Here is a 16,894-nt window from a genome sequence, read left to right as displayed (position 1 = left end):
AGCAACAAGGACTCAGACTGGTGCCACGTCAGCTGCTGGCATTGCAGGTGGTGGTTTAACCCACTGAGCCACAGCACTGGCCTAGAAGGAAATGTTGATGCTACTACTTGGGTGAACACTGAGAATCTTATGCTAACTAAAATAAGCTGGTCACCAAAAGACAAATAGTGTGATTCTATTTATGGAAGGTAACAAGACTAGTGAAAGTCATGAAAATAAAAAGTAGAATTATGGTTGCTAGGGGCTGTAGGGGAGAGGGTGTGGGGAGTCATTGTTTAATGGGTAAGGAATTTCAATTATGGAGATTTGCTAGGCATATAACAATGTGAATGAAATTAACAGTACTGCATTATACACTTAGAAATAGAATGGTAAACTTTAGGTATTTTTAAAATTTTTTTAAATTTTAAATAAAAAACAAAAAAATCTTCATTAGTAGTGCCTTCTTACTTTAATTCAACTATTTGATGGACTGAGTTAGTAATGCTTGTGCTATTCAGAAGATAGCAAAAAATCACCTTTGTCAAAGTCTCAGAAGGGCCTTAGAGACACCTTACGCACTGTTGTACATGCAGGCAAAGGGAGTGAGGCTCAAGGAGGCCAGTTGTCTTTGATCTAAGACCATAAAGTTAATTGGCAGTTTGACCAGAGCAAAGAATTAAATTCCTTCATATCACAACACACTGTTTGCTTGTGCATCGTTGTGACACAGCAAACCCACCCAAACAACATGTTATTATGAAAAATTTTAATGAAAAAACAGCTACATGTGAATCGTTGCCAAGGTGTTATTTTCATCAATCGTTGACCCCAATTCTCCTCAGCAAATGCAAACACAGTGAAATGTGAGGTCCCACTCAGGTATGCCTTCTCCCAATGTGTGGATGTCAGCAATTCAGTTTCTAGGGTTTTGGTCTTCTTCAGCTCTCAAGTGAACTGCTGCTCAATCGTTCGTTCAGACAGCCCCCAAACTGCGAGATGGGCTATGGTGAGGTTCATGTGACCATGAACGTTTAGAAGGCCATATTTTTAAGACTAACTTTAGTTATTTGTACAGAATACTTCTTTAAAGACATTGCTTGCACCCTTAGAGCTACCTCCTCATGGTTCAGAATTTTCTGGCAATACGTGTACACCCTAAATCTTCTGACCTATCTCTACTGAATCCCCCACCTTATCCTCCAAAACGTCTGGCTCACCTAGCCATCCGCAAACACTGTTCCTTTATAATTTCTCTTCAGTCATTCATTGACAATAGCAGGAAAAAGGTTTCAGTGTTCACAACCAATGCTATGCACAATGTTTACATTCTCCGTCTATTCTAGAAGAGGTGTGACTTCTGAGAGCAGGCGCATAGTCGCGTTGGCTTTTAATTTGCTCAGCCTCAGGAGAACCATATCTCAACAAGACTGTTATTATTTTGGCTCACAGGTACTGTTACTACAACTATTTAGAACTTCAGTGTCCCACCTGTCCACAGAAGCGAACTGAGCATGCGTCGGGGAAATCGGAGGGCACATGGGATGTATTAAATCACGGAGGGAACGTGTACTGCTCAGTCACAGGAAATTTGGATGCTGGACAAACCACCAGCTCCAAGAAGTTGGTACTTTCCAAATTAAAAATCACGCTGTATTTCTTCCATGACATCACATTTTCGTGTAGCTGAGTGTTCAGTGGTTTTTGCAATATACATTAATTACTGTTCAAAAACTACTGTGGGCCAAGGTACAAGGAATGAGGATAGCAGTGCCTAGTTTGAGTCCAAGGTTTGAGAAATTGTGCAGTGTGCAACAAGTACACAAATTCCCTTAGTAAGTAACCTTGGTTGCTTAGGAATAAAATTACAATAGTAACTGGTTTCTAAAGTTCTTAAGACATAAACATATGTTGATTTGTTTGAACCTAAGTACTTAGTAAATGACAGGTAGGTGTGCCTTTCATGCTTGGGACACCATGAAAAAAAAATCTACGAACCTTGAACTGATAAAATCTGGGGACTTCTGTTCTATGAATTCCTAGAATTGAAACTTTGGTGCTTTAAAGTGGCTTAAGACCCTGCAAAATCCTGTTATGGAATTGCCTGCTTGTTTCGTTCCAGATATTGATGCCTCAAACACCTTCTAACAATGATGGCAAGAAGGAATCCTATTACAAAACGCTGGACAACAGCCAGAAATAAAAATTCTACTCAGAAATACCAAGGCTATGAAACTGAAAATGGCCTCCAACTTGAAACTTGAATAGATTCCTTGTTGACATAATGACTTTAAAGCATATTGAGAAGTCATCTATCACCTACTCCTCTTCTTAAAACCACATACCAAGAAATTCTCCTTCTATTTTAAAGCACTCAAAATACAATGACCTAAAAAAATTTCTCTCCAGCCCTGATATTCCTGACCCTGCCAAAATGCATCAGCAGATGAATATCAATGGTGTGCCTACAACAGTCGTCCCTCACCAAGGAGCATTTCTAGGTAAACACTCAGACAAGAGTGTCCATTCCCTTACATGTTTCCCCAAGTGTGACCATAATGTCACCATGAAACCTATGGAGAGAAGCTGTGGATAGGTGTCTTTGGCTCAGCCAAAGGCAAAACTGAATGATTTTAGACTTTAGTGTAACATTAAAATTCCTTATGTTGATGATAGCACAAATTCCAAAGCTTGAAATTGCCTTAACTTGATTTAAAACACTCCCTTTCAGCAGGCATTTGGCCTAGCAGATAACATGCCCACGTATCCCGGTTTGATTCCAGACTCAGGTTTTTCTGTTCCATCTTCCTACTAATGTATCACTTCTCTGGGAGAAGGGATGGCTCCAGTAATTGAGTTCCTGCCACCTGTAGGAGACCCAGGTTTGGCCATAGCCCAGTCCCAGAAATTGTGAGCATTGGAAGGAGAACCAACTGATAGGGGCTCTTTCAGTCAGTCTCTCTCTCTCTGTCCCTCCCTTCCTGTAAACCTGCATTCTGCTGTATTGGGTTAAGCCACTGCCTCTGATACCAGCATACCACTAGGCACTGGTTTGTGTCCCAGCTGCTCCACTTCCAATCCCGCTCCCTGTTAGTGCTCTTGGGAAAGATGTGGAATATGCTTGGGCCCCTGCCACATACACGGGAGACACGGATGAATCTCCTGGCTCTTAGTTGTGGCCTGGCACAGCCCTGGCCATTGCAGCCACTTGGGGAGTGAACCAATGGATTGAAGGTCTCTCTCTCTCTGTCTCTCCCTCACTCTCTGTAACTCTGCCTTTCAAATAAATAAACCTTAAATATATAAATAAGTAAATTTCTCTTCTCAAATAAGTAAATAAAAAATTAATTATTCCCTTTACAACCCCAGTTCTGTACATAATGCAGGCAGTGATCATTTCCAGTCATGTTCAGGTTATACCTGTCTTGCCCAGTTTTACTCACATATCTTTTTCTAGAAGCCACTCAAATGTATGAGAGGAAATGGAGTGATATATTCCAATAAAAAAAATCATGGTGAAGCTTATTTGGACTTCCTTGAAGCAGTTTTGCCAACAGAATTGATTTTGCATCATTCAATATGTCCCTCCCTACATGTTCACCAACAGTAGCTGAACTACGGGGCAACTTTTGGAGACTTGTCTTAATTATCTCCATCTATAATTAGCTAATGACCACCAGACAAATCAGAATGTATCCTCGATGCCCCTTTGTCTGTATCTAGTCTTCATTCATTATCCCCTAAGAGACTTGCCTTGTTAAAAGCCATGTGTCTGGCACAGATGGGCTGCATGTGTTATCTCCATCTTTAGCAGCATCGAGGACATTTCTGTTGGGGTGACTTGGCAGTGGCAGAAGCTTCAGGAGTCTACTCTGCAGCCATCTGGCATTGATTTTTCAGCTACAACCCCTGAGGTTTCCTAAGTGTCTCAACACGAAGGAAGCAATAAGTCTCTGGCCACTACAACTGCTGAAGTAAGTAGAAATGTCTATGCCTACTAATATAATGCAGAAATAATCTTGAAAAGGGTGCTGTCTCCCCACCAGTGTAAAGATTATGAAGTCAAAGTGAGAAATTGTTTTGAGTTAATAAGAGCATCTGAATCCAAAGGACATCCATGCAAACACAGCCTTTGAACTCAGAAGCAGGGAAAGCCTGGGTAAGCCAGCAATCTCCTTGACCTGTTCCTTCTGTGTAAAATGGACATAATACTAAATCAGAGTGGTTGGGAAACTAACTTTGAAAGTTGTATTCAAATGAGTTACTATAATTATGTAAAGGGAAAACTGGTATTATGAACACAATGGTATTCTACAGTCTCCTGATTTTGACATTTTTATTGTGTTTAGGTTCCTTTTAGTATTCTAGGGCTGTGATTTGTTTAACTGTGATAGCTCAATACCACTTTTGTAATGTGCTTAAACTGTGTTGAAACTTTTGTATATGTAAATGTGGTGTCACTGCTTAAAAAGATGCAAATTCTTGAATGCGTAGTAGGTATCCTTGTTAAGCTTATTCTTTAAGTAACAATTATTATACTCAAATAAAATAAGAATAATTTTTCAAAGAACATTTTTGCAGTAATAAACTGCTTCTATAGAATACTGAAGGTAGCTTTGTTCTCTACTCCTTAACACGACAGACAAGGACCCATTTCATTAAAAAGGTATTTCTTGGCAGGTGTTAGGCATGGTGGATAAGACCTTCTTTGGGATTCCTGCATCTCATCTCAGAGTACCCACATCTGAGTTCTGGCATTGCCCCCATTTCCACCATCCTGCTAATGTGCACCTGCCCAAGTAGCTGGTCCCTGTCACGCACATCAAGACCTTGATTGACTTCCTGGCTCCTGCTCAACCCCAGCAGTTACAGGCATCTGGGGAGTGAACCAGTAGATGAAAGATCTCTCTTTGTGTCTGTCTTGCTGCCTTTCAAATAAAGTGAATTAATTAATTAAAATTAAAAATAAATATATGGGTACTTCGCTAGAATCTCAGTGATACGTAAAATAAAGTTAGTGCTGAGATTACTTCACACTTCTTGTAAAGCTTTCGGTAATGGTAGTTTATAATGCCACAACCCACTTTTCTTTTAACCCTTGAAATGTGGCTTCTGGAAAATCTCTTCTCCACTTAAATTCCAATTTTCATTGCTATCTTTCTGTCTCAAAAGCTGGAGGATTTGTTCTTAGCCTTGTTTTTCCTTAGTTGTTCTTAATTTGGTTTCAAGGGTAGAACATTCTGAAAATCCTTTCTTGATGAACAAGAGTAAACAAAGACGCAGCATTCTAGACAACCAGAATTTCCCCTTGCTACTTGTCTTCCCGTTACACATCACCCAGGAACAGACAGCTGCCTTAAACGACCGACTGAGGTAGAAAATGTCCAATTCCTTTTTTTTTTTTTTTTAATTGACTCAAGATTGACTCAGCCTGGAGCCTGCTGCGGATGCCACAGCTGACCATTCTGTGCCTGTCAGGGTCTTAAGAAAAGGGGGCTTTTCCCACTTGTCAGTTAATCCAAATCACTCGCATTGCATTCTTCCTTTATTGCCAACCCTGCCAGGCAGATGCCAAGGCCTTGATAAGAACTGATTTCCTACAGGGGGAGGAAAGGAAGGTGCTTCTGTGCTCCCAGCATCAGCTTGGGCCCGCTTCAGTGTTTGATTCCGTTTTTTTTTTTTTTTTCCTGATCAAAACATGTTGGTTTTTTTTTATTTAGTAAATATAAATTTCCAAAGTACAGTTTATGGATTACAATGGCTTTCTCCCCCCCCCCATAATTTCCCTCCCACTCGCACCCCTCTCATCTCCCGCTCCCTCTCCCATTCCATTCACATCAAGATTCATTTTCAATTATCTTTATATACAGAAGATTGATTCAGTACATATTAAGTAAAGATTTCATCAGTTTGCACCCACACAGAAACATAAAGTGTAAAATACTGTTTCGGTGCTAGTTATAGCATTACTTCACATTGGACAACACATTAAGGACAGATCCCACATGAGGAGTAAGTACACAGTGACTCCTGTTGTTGACTTAACAAATTGACACTCTTGTTTACGGCGTCAGTAATCTCCCTAGGCTCTAGTCATGGGTTGCCAAGGCTATGGAAGCCTTTTGAGTTCGCCGACTTCGATCTTATTCAGACAGGGTCATAGTCAAAGTGGAAGTTCTCTCCTCCCTTCAGAGAAAGGTACCTCCTTCTTTGATGGCCCCGTTCTTTCGATGGATGGTCCCTCTTTTTCCTGTCGCTCAGTAGCAGTTACTTGAATCCAAGTTAATTTTTAAAATTTCAATCATAAGGAATTTCCTAACTTCCATTGAACAAAGACTAAACAATTATGTTAGGGAAACTTTACACACAAAGAAATAGGTACAGCTCTACCCCTCCAAACCCTCAGATGACCATGATCACGTAGCTTGGATCCTGTTTCAGTAATCAGCTTGTCCTGGTTTGCTTGGGACTGTCTTAGGTTTAGAACGCCCATGAAACCCTTGCCTCAGGTCCACGCACTGAGAGAGCCAGTCATTCTAACACTACTGAGCAGTACAATTAATTTGGTCTAAATCCTCTTTGGAGACTCTAACTTTCTCTGGAATTGTTTCTAAACAAAGCTCCTTTCATAGATACTAACTCTGTAATAAACAAGTTCAACTTGTTTAATGGTAACTTGAGGTCAAAGAACTCTTTGCGAGGGTGCCCTTCATTTATGAAACACCCTATTTTTCCTAATTCCCAGCATTCTATTTTTATCCCTTTTCTTGTATCCATTTGCAAGCTCTGGAGGACTTTTTAAAATATGAACACTTGAATTCTGTTTTTTATGAATTAATTTGCTGGGTTTTAACTTAAGAGCTCAGTTCAATGAAAAGAAAAACAATAAATAATTCTATTTAAAATATTAACTGCTGATTTACCTCAGAGAACAGTTATGCATGATTTTATTTCCTTGTTTTCTAAAGCACACTATACATAGGTTGCTTTTACAAAGCAAAATCTCATAAAATAAATTTAAAACATGTTAAGTAATTTAAGTAAAGTAAAATTTGTGATGTTCACCCATGTCCATCTACAGAACCTCACCATTTTTGGTCAGCACTGCCCATGGGAACAGGAAATTACCTAGCTCTTTTGTATGGAAAGACATCACATAGGAAAGGAAGACACTGGTCAGGGTCCAAGAAATGCAGCAGGAACATCTGAGAATTGCTCAAGCCCGTGCAAAGCCAAGTGCATGAGTTGAGGAATGAATGAGATGTAGGAATAAGATGGCCAGAGGCAAAGTGGAATTTGGAGGGGTAAAGAGAGTTATTAGGAAAATGAACATGAGACTATTTTTATTGGATCAGGGAAATTTTCATTGAATCTCCTTAATCATTCAATCAGAAATACCTTCTAAGAGCCACCCAAAGGTAAAAGAAAATCATTGCCCTTATGGAACTTATATTCTTTTGTGGTGGTCACAATAAATATAAAATATAATAAGTGTATAGTATTTTTAAAAGTGCTACAGGTAAAAATAGAGTGGGGTTATGTGTACCAGGAAGACAAAGTCAATTGTAAAATCACATTGCAATCCTGGCAAAAGTTCTTAGCAGGGACCAAGATACCTCTGGAAAACAACGAATGAAAACAATGCCTTTGCAAAACTGAATTGAGATTCCAAACGCTATTTGATAGCTGACCTGTAGACCTGGTTGGACAAAAAGGAGACACGGGGTCAATGTCAACTGGATCCTGCCCATCAATAGCCTCTTTACCTTCAAACGGATTTGTTCCCATCGTCTTTCTGATAGATAAGCAGAGCAAGGCAATGGTGTTAATAGTTTTCAGAATATTATGGTAGGTAACTACGAAAACATTATTTTGTATATAAAAGCATCATCCAGCAGACTTTTTCTATGGTGAGCTGGTGTAAGATATAACTGTTGGGACTTCCCTAATGGGGCACACAGATGAGAGATTTCTATTTTTATCCTGTTCTTTTCTGGTATCAGATGCTACTGAAAGGGTTTTAGTTAATGATTGACTTTCTGTATATGTGAACATGCTTGTGTGTTATAGAATAAATGATAAAATTAAACAGATTTTGAATGACATAGATAAATGAAATCATTAAGCCAATAGTAACAGGAATGCTCTGGGGGTGGGGGATGTTATATTGTCAAGTAACCCAGCACCCTAGAATATATTTAAAGCTTCCTTCTGTAAATTCAGTCTTGAAATGAGTAAAACTCAGTTCTACAAAGAGAGAAGAAAGGATATATGTCAACAGGATGACTGAATGAATGAAAACAGAGGTGAATCTACTAATTACCAACCCTCATGTATTATGGAAACTTAGTCATATATCTACTGCTACTTTTTATTAAGAAAACTAAACCTCCCAGAGGAGAAACATTATATAAATTGTACTGTTTAAAAATTGCTGTGTTCGTTATGAGGAGCTTAATTATGGTCATCATTTACCAAAAAAAATCAAAGTCTTGTCAAAGAATTCATAATAATTAATGTTTCTCATTAAAAATTAATGAACAATCAGCTTATTATGAAGGTATGAAGTCTGCAGAATACCATAATTTTCCTTTCTTGTTTAAAAGAATTAATATTCATGCAAATTAGATCCAAATTACCAGAGTTTAGATGGTTACTTAGTACTACAGATTATGGATTTGTTTATTACCATAGAAGCCAATTATGTTTGTCAACATAAGCTAGATTATACTATGATAAACAAACCTCGAAACCTCAGTGGTTCAATAAAACAAAAGTTTCTTTCTTGCTCATCAAAAAAGCGCTGTAAGTTGGAGTAGCCCTCACTGTGCCTTTCCTCAATGGGGTGACTCAGAAAATCTGCTGCTTCCATTTTATACTTACACCATTTCAACTTTCAGAATCACCAAGGAACGAAGAAAGAAGATTGTGCATCAGCCCTCAAATGTTTCCACCTGAAGTAACACATCACTTCTGTTCATAGTCTGATGCTGCACGGCTTTGACCTATACAGCTGGGAGATGTGAGGAAGCAGAGGATATTCAGTGAATAATAATGTGCTTACCACAGCTGTATCAAAGCCAAAAGGACAGTATTGGTAAAAAGCATATTATGGACCCACTACCTAGGTACTATAAGATTCTTTGCATATAAGATTCTTTACTATAAGAATCTATACATAGGGAGGAGATGAAGGGTACAATCTTCTAAAACACATCTTGAGAGGGTAAGGCAGTTCATGAATTCCTAAATTACTGCTATAATTCTCATTGTATTCAACTGGTCAGAAGGTATTGAAACAGTACAAGAGGAATCCAACCTCTCTGATAGGAATCAACTCCCTAAAAAAAGACATTTGTCTAAGGAAAGTCCATCCTTCTAAGGAAAATGGTAGGATTTGCTTCCTTGAGTATAGAGTTATAAATATGGCAAGCAAAGCCCCATTCTTTTGTTTAAGTCTGAGGAATGTTCTCTCTTGGCTACACTAACTAGGAAGAGAGTGCTTTGACTGGAAAGGAAACGCTCTCCATCCTGAAGTCTTGTTTGAGAATGCACACAATTTAACTTCACTTTCTTCTTCATCCCTAGGCTAAAATAGCAAATAAATGAAGGACTGAGTTAATTAAATGCATATTTTAGCAGCATTTATCTGGCATTGATTGGCTGAGGCCATTTACTGTAAAGCGGGGAATGGTTAATACAAGTGTTGGCCAGCTCCTAAAGGAGGTGACCTCAAGGTTATATAATTGTAGCAGTAATTTATTTAGCTTAAAATGAATGTGTTCTCAATTAGGTTGGTAGGCATTATAATAACACAAGAGGGATTTGTATTTGCTTATGTCTTGACAGCAAGGGTTTAGTTATTGGATTTGCTTGCCTATATTTAGTCCTCCAATTCATGATTCCTCCTTGTAAAGATCGAGGGTTTGTTCATTCTGATTAATAAAGGCCCAATCCTAATATCACAGATACTGGTCTGATCTCATGAGAGGCAGCACAGGAGCAGACACACAACACAGATGCAGCAGACAGCATTATCTGGTGGGCTCTGCTAATGGGAATGGCTTCTATCCCCCACCACGCCACGGATCCATCAGTATCTCAAAATTTATCCATAAATTACTGCCTAAAATGAAAATATACCACACGGGGCACTCCAGGATATACTGCAGGATTCATTTTGCTGTTACTCTTATTTTACATTTGTACTTCAATTCCTCTAATCTACTAGTCAGAAAATTGGTTATTCATAATGCTCTGAATTTGAACTCACACTGCCATTCATTTAGACAGAAGAACTAGGAGCATTTTTACCATGCCTTGTTCAGGTGTGGTAAAGAAATATTTTAAAGTCAACTTGTGAATAGCTCGTTCTTCACCAACTCCACCAACCCAGAACTCTGTGAATTTTTTGATATTGGCATACCCATCTAATGTGCAAGTAATAATATTGTATGAACAAATATAACAATGATGATTATCACTTTCACTTATTTACAGGCTTATCAGAGATAAAGTGGACAACTGCTCAACCATGAGGCCAGCAGAGACTGGTCCCAGGACTTAGCCAGTAGAGGTCTCTGTTAGACTCAATATACTGAGGTATTCATACTCCTTGGGAGGGCGCCAACCCTCTCCAGTTGAAAGTGCAGCCTGCATGCTTAAACATACATTTCTGTCCAAAAACTTTAAAAATCTAAAAAGGAAATCTGGCACCAGTTGAACTTGTATTTTAGTTTATACTGTCAGTTTCAAAGTATAATTTCTGTTTAGATTCCCCAGTGAGGGCCAAGGGTCCACTCACTCTGATGGAGAGAGGGTTACTCTCCCCGTTGCTTCACTTCTCCAATCCTGTTCAGTTCTCTGGCATACTAGTAATGAGATTTACTTCTCTGGATTGTCCCAAGGCTTAAATAAGATATATATCTGAATAATACTCAATGACTTTATTCCTTCTCCCCTTCTTTTCTCATTGATCTGATCAACAGGGAGGCTAAGAATGCTTTTTTAAAAAATGGATACAGGAATGAAATAGCTGGAATGAAGCTTTGAAATCAGTAGAGCATATCTAAGATTTTTATTCTCTGAGCTCCTCATTCCTTTAAACACAGGACATGCTTTTTATAAGACTTATTTTTATTTATTTGAAAGAGTTAGATAGAGAAAGATAGAGAAACTTCCATCTGCTGGTTCCCTCCCCAAATGGAGGGAACAATGATGGAGGGGCTGGGCCAGGCTGAAGCTGGGAGCCAGGAACGTCATCCGAGTCTCTTACATGGGCGCAGGGGCCAAAGGACTTGGTCCATCTTCTGCTGCTTTCCCAAGCACATTAGCAGGCAGCTAGATTAGAAGTGGAGCAGCCAGGACTTGAACTGGCACCTATATGGAATGCTGGAGTCACAGGCAGTGGCTTAACTCGTTGCACTGTAACACCAGCCCATGACATACATTCAGAATTGAGCAAACAACATAGGTTCTATACTGTCAAACAGTTCACATGTTCATTGGCTGAAAAACAACTGGTCAATGTGTTTCTTCTTAATCATCAAATGGTGGTAGAAGAATATTTTCGCCAACAAACGTAAGTGTAGATAACCTCTGTGCTAAGCATCCCGTGACTGCAGATTCCTTCATATATTTATTGAGAACCTGTTTAATGCCTAGCCCTCTGTGGAAGGGAAGAAGACTCTCAGGTGGTGGTTCCTACTGTCAGGTGGATCATTATACAACCTGGGAGGGGCATCTCTGTATAAATGCACCCAATGTTCAAGAAATATATTGGGTGCCAGACAGAAGTTAAAACTTTAAACCTGGTCCAAATAATGGAGTTCTGCATTATCAAGATAATGGTGGGACTGTGGGTTAGAGGCCATTCACGAAAGGAACTAATATAATGGGGGAGGGGGAGATGGCTTAAATGATAAAAAGAAAACTAGCTAGATGATAAATGAGGGGAAAGAGAATGGCATTGTAGGTACCTGGAATAACAACAGCAAAGGAAGACAAACTTTTTGGAAGAATTTGTAAACTCCCATTATTCCCTGGAAGGAAATGTACTGAAGGTGCAGATACGTTTACACCAAATGCTGTAAAAGTACTGGCAGGAAGAGTCTATGGCTCCAATCACTGGGGTCTGGGTCTCTTCCCCAAGAGATGTGGCAGATTCTTCTTTTTATATATGTTACAGTTGTTTATGTTGAAGTTCTGTGTGTTAGCAGCTCCTTGTGTTACAGCTTCTCCTCTCCCACTGGGTCACCGTGTCTCCTTTCTGCCAAGTTTGTAGGGGGAATGTTACAGTTTTCTGTGTTGTAGCTCCTCCTCTCTCAAGCTCATTGTCTTCTGACCATGAAGAATGAGGCACACAAACAAGAATGAGCAAAGCAAATTTATTGAAATAAGCAGAGAAAGCTCTCAGCAGCTGGTTGCTAGAGGAAGATCCCCAAAAGGGTTGCCAGCCAGTACTGCTTGGCTTGGTTTTTTTATGTTTGTAAAGAAAGAAGTTTGCCTAATTGGCTGATATATGCTAATGAGATATTCTACATGAACCAATCAGGGAGTTAGCAGAGCCTGAATGTGATTGGTTCAGTCTTGCTCTGTAACTGCTTCACAAGCACCTGGAATAAATTTCTATTTCAATAACTTCATTGGCATGACAGAGTCCGCATGCTTTGTGTAAATCAAAATAACTGAAGCCCTGCCTAGGGATTGGTTGTGTAATGTCTCCTTTGCTATTCTTCCTGTGTCTTGGCTATGTAACTGACAGCTGAAGCTAAAGCTGGTGTTTTTCCCCTACCTTTGTACCCCTAGTCTTAATTTTTCTACAATGAGTGATATTTGGGAAGTGTAAGGCTTGAAGAAAACATTCCAAGGCACCAAGATGGCAGAATAATGAGGGAGCTTACTGCTATAATCTAGGGGAAGAAAGTTTAAAGGAAAAAAAAAAAAACAGAATGGACAGCAATCTCAGGGCAGAGTTAGGGAAAAAACTTCAGAGCAAACTTCACGAAAATTAAAGGGACACTGTGGTCCTAAGTGGAGGGTGTGGATGCCACAACTCAGGACCCCAGCAGCTGAGAGCCTCAGTAGCAGCTTTGGAGAGTGAGGTGAGACTAGACTGCAGTAGCCCAAACCACTGGAGATAAAGTTACAGGAAGAACCTAGTGTGAGTCCAGCGTAGATCCCTGTAGCAGAGAGTGTACCTGCCAACCTATAGGGAAAAAAGCGGGGCACAGTTCTCTCTCTCTCTGCCCACCTGGCACTGGGTAACTAGCCAAGATTAGGTGGGCGCCATTTTGGACATACGTAACAGCTCATGTCCTTGCTCCCAGCAACCAGCTAGGAGGAGATACCTGAGTCTGGATGGAAGAATTGACAAAGGGCTGGGTGCTTATAACTGTGGAAGCTTTGTGTGCTGGGACTGTGAAAACACTGTGGCTGCATGGGAGGGTATGTGGTGGATCTTTGGGCCATCACTGTGGATGGCTCCACATGCTTAGGGCTCCCTGATTCCCCAGTGAGGGTCATTGTTGTAGGATCTGTGCTCACACCAAGGACTGCACAGATCCTTTGTGTAATTCTTGTGGTAGCACTGATGAATACTGTACCCACTGGGGCTAGTGCCCAGGCATTGGTCTCCTTGAAAGAGAGGAGGTGAGCATGAGACTATGCCAACAGAGCTGAACACATCTCCCCTCTGATTAAAAAAAAAGCTTTACCACACCCAACCTGGGTGTGACACTGGACACTCCCTTCACACTAGAGAACTAAACAGAGCTGCCTGGCCACACCTACCACTTACCTCTAGGTATTCACTGAAAAAGTAGACATTCTACTAATCCACAGAAGCATGGTCCAAAGATAAAAGCCATCACCAGGAAAAAAATAAAAAATAAACCAACAAGTATCTCCACAAATGCCTAAAAATAAACATACCAATTTAAGAAACAAGAATAAGGAAGACAACATGATGCCCCCCAAAGAACACAATAACACTTCACTACTAGAATGTGAAAATGAAGAGATTGAAGAAATACAAGAAACAGAATTCAAAAATTTGATTTTAGGATTACTTAGAAGTAATCAGAGGCAAACCCACAAATTAAAGAAATCTCTACATTTCATGAAAGAATTTTTTTCATGAAATTGAGATTTTAAAGAGAAATTGAAATAAAATTTTGAAAATGAAGAATCCAACAGAACAAATAAAAAATATGGTAGAAAGCTTTGACAACAGACTTGGTGAGGCAGAAAGACGAAGGAACATCCAAGTCAGAAAACAAATCTCTGGAAATTTATAGTCAGCCCCTCACTCCCCCCCCCCCCCAAAATAGAAGACATTAGAAAGCTAAAAAACAGTGTTGGAGATTGATGGGATACTAACAAATGGCCCAACATATGGGTCTTAGGTGTTCCAGAGGCATGGACAAAGTAGAACAGAAGGATTTTTAGTGCAATAATTACAGAAAACTTCCATAATTCGGAGAAAGAAAGGGTTGTCCAATAGAGGAAGCACATAGAACTCCTAATAGACATGACCAGAAAAGATCCTCAACGTGACACACTATAGTCAAACTCTCCACAGTAAAACATAAAGAAAAGATTCTGAAAGATGCACAAGAGAAATGCCAGATGACTTTCAGAGGATTTCCAATTAGACTCACAGCTGACTTATCAGAAATCCTACGGGCTAGGAGAGAATAATGTGATATATTCCAGGTCTTAAGAGAAAAAACTGTCAACCCAGAATACTGTACCCTGCAAAGCGCTTGCTTATGAATGAAGGTGAAATAAAGACCTTTCATAACCAACAGAAATTGAAAGAATTTGTCACCACTCATCCAGCCTTACAAAAGATGCTTAAGGATGTACTATACACAGAAACACAGAAACATGGTCATCAAAATCTCCCAGTAAAGGTACAAAGGAAATCCAAAGTAAATAACAGGAATATTTATGGAAAAACAGCAGGGCCAAGTTGTTACTTATCAATAATCACCTTGAATGTGAATGGCCTCAACTCTCAGTTAAAAGATAAAGAACTGGATGAATGAAAACAAACAAACAAAATCTATTTGCTGCCTAGAAGAAACACATCTCACCAAGACTGAAAGTGAAAGGATGGAAAAAGATATTCCATGCTAACAGAAACCAAAAAGAGCTGGTGTAGCCATCCTAATATCAGACAGAATATACTTCATAACAAAAACTGTTAAAAGAGACAAAGAAGGGCACTATGCAATGACTTAAGGGATCAATTTAACAGGAAGATGTAACTATGATAAATGTATATGCACCTAATTGCAGGGCAACTGGCTATTTAAAAGAAATGTTAATAGATCTAAAGGGAGATATACACCCCGATAAACTAATAATGGGGGACCTCAATACACCACTTTCAGCAATGGACAGATCAACCAGACAGAAAATCAGCAAGGAAACAACAATTAATTACACTATAGACCAAATGGACCAAACAGATTTCTACAGAACTTTTCATCTGCAGTTGCAGAATACACATTCTTTTTTTTTTCACTTTTATTTAATAAATATAAATTTCCAAAGTACAGCTTATGGATTACAATGGCTTTTTCCCCCCGATAACTTCCCTCCCACCCGCAACCCTCCATCTCCCGCTCCCACTCCCTCTCCCATTCCATTCACAACAAGATTCATTTTCAATTCTCTTTATATACAAGAGATCAATTTAGTATATATTAAGTAAAAGATTTCAACAGTTTGTACCCACACAGAAACATAAAGTGTAAAATACTGTTTGAGTACTTGCTATAGCATTAATTCACATTGAACAACACATTAAGGACAGAGATCCTACATGAGGAATAAATGCACAGTGATACCTGTTGTTGACTTAACAATTTGCCACTGTTATTTATGGTGTCAGTAATCTCCCTAGGCTCTTGTCATGAGTTGCCAAGGCCATGGAAGCCCTTTGAGTTCACCGACTTTGATCTTATTTAGACAAGGTCATAGTCAAAGTGGAAGTTCTCTCCTCCCTTCAGAGAAAGGTACCTCCTTCTTTGATGGCCCATTCTTTAGACTGGGATCTCACTTGCAGAAATCTTTCATTTAGGTGTTTTTTTTTTTTTTTTGTTTATTTTTTGTTTTTTTGTTTTTGCCAGAGTGTCTTGGCTTTCCATGCCTATAATACTCTCATGGGATCTTCAGCCAGATCTGAATTCCTTAAGGGCTGATTCTGAGGCCAGAGTGCTGTTTAGGACATCTACCCTTCTATGAGTCTGCTGTGTAGAATACACTTTTTTTTTTTTTTTTTTTTTTTTTTTTTTACAGGCAGAGTGGACAGTGAGAAAGAGAGGGAGAGAAAGGTCTTCCTTTTGCCATTGGTTCACCCTCCAATGGCTGCCACGGCCAGCGCATTGCGGCCGGCGCACCGCACTGATCCGATGGCAGGAGCCAGGTACTTATCCTGGTCTCCCATGGGGTGCAGGGCCCAAGTACCTGGGCCATCCTCCACTGTACTCCCTGGCCACAGCAGAGAGCTGGCCTGGAAGAGGGGCAACCGGGACAGAATCTGGCGTCCTGACCGGGGCTAGAACCCGGGTGTGCCAGCGCCACAAGGCGGAGGATTAGCCTAGTGAGCTGCGGCACCGGCCCTGAATACACATTCTTCTCAGCAGTCTATGGAACCTTCTCTAGTATAGACCACAGACTAGACCCTAAAGCAAGTCTCAGCAAATGCAAAAAAAAAAAAAAAAAAATGAAATCATACCATGCTTCTTCTCTGACCACAATGGAATGAAGCAACAACTGGAGATCAACAACTCAAGAATCTCTAGAACATATGCAAGCACATGGAGACTGAACAGTATGCTCCTGAATGAACAGTGGATCATAGAAGAAATCAAGAGAAATCAAAAAACTATTGAGGAACAATTTT

The 16,894-nt window shown here is 39.7% G+C and overlaps 1 long non-coding RNA gene across 1 annotated transcript in view; it reads right to left on the bottom strand.

Annotated features, from left to right (window-relative positions):
• Positions 1-8,862: 8,862 nt before the first annotated feature.
• The window catches only part of LOC127491296 (uncharacterized), a 97,664-nt gene continuing 89,632 nt past the window's right edge, over positions 8,863-16,894 (bottom strand). The window contains exon 4 of the long non-coding RNA XR_016236583.1: positions 8,863-8,992. This is a non-coding gene — a long non-coding RNA (uncharacterized LOC127491296). The remainder of the gene's footprint in view (positions 8,993-16,894) is intronic.

The sequence above is a fragment of the Oryctolagus cuniculus genome, chromosome 1 (genome assembly GCF_051225735.1).
Source record: "Oryctolagus cuniculus isolate XC-2025 breed Fujian yellow rabbit chromosome 1, ASM5122573v1, whole genome shotgun sequence".
Taxonomy (NCBI): Eukaryota; Metazoa; Chordata; class Mammalia; order Lagomorpha; family Leporidae; genus Oryctolagus; species Oryctolagus cuniculus.
This window is presented reverse-complemented; position numbering and strand designations above follow the sequence as displayed.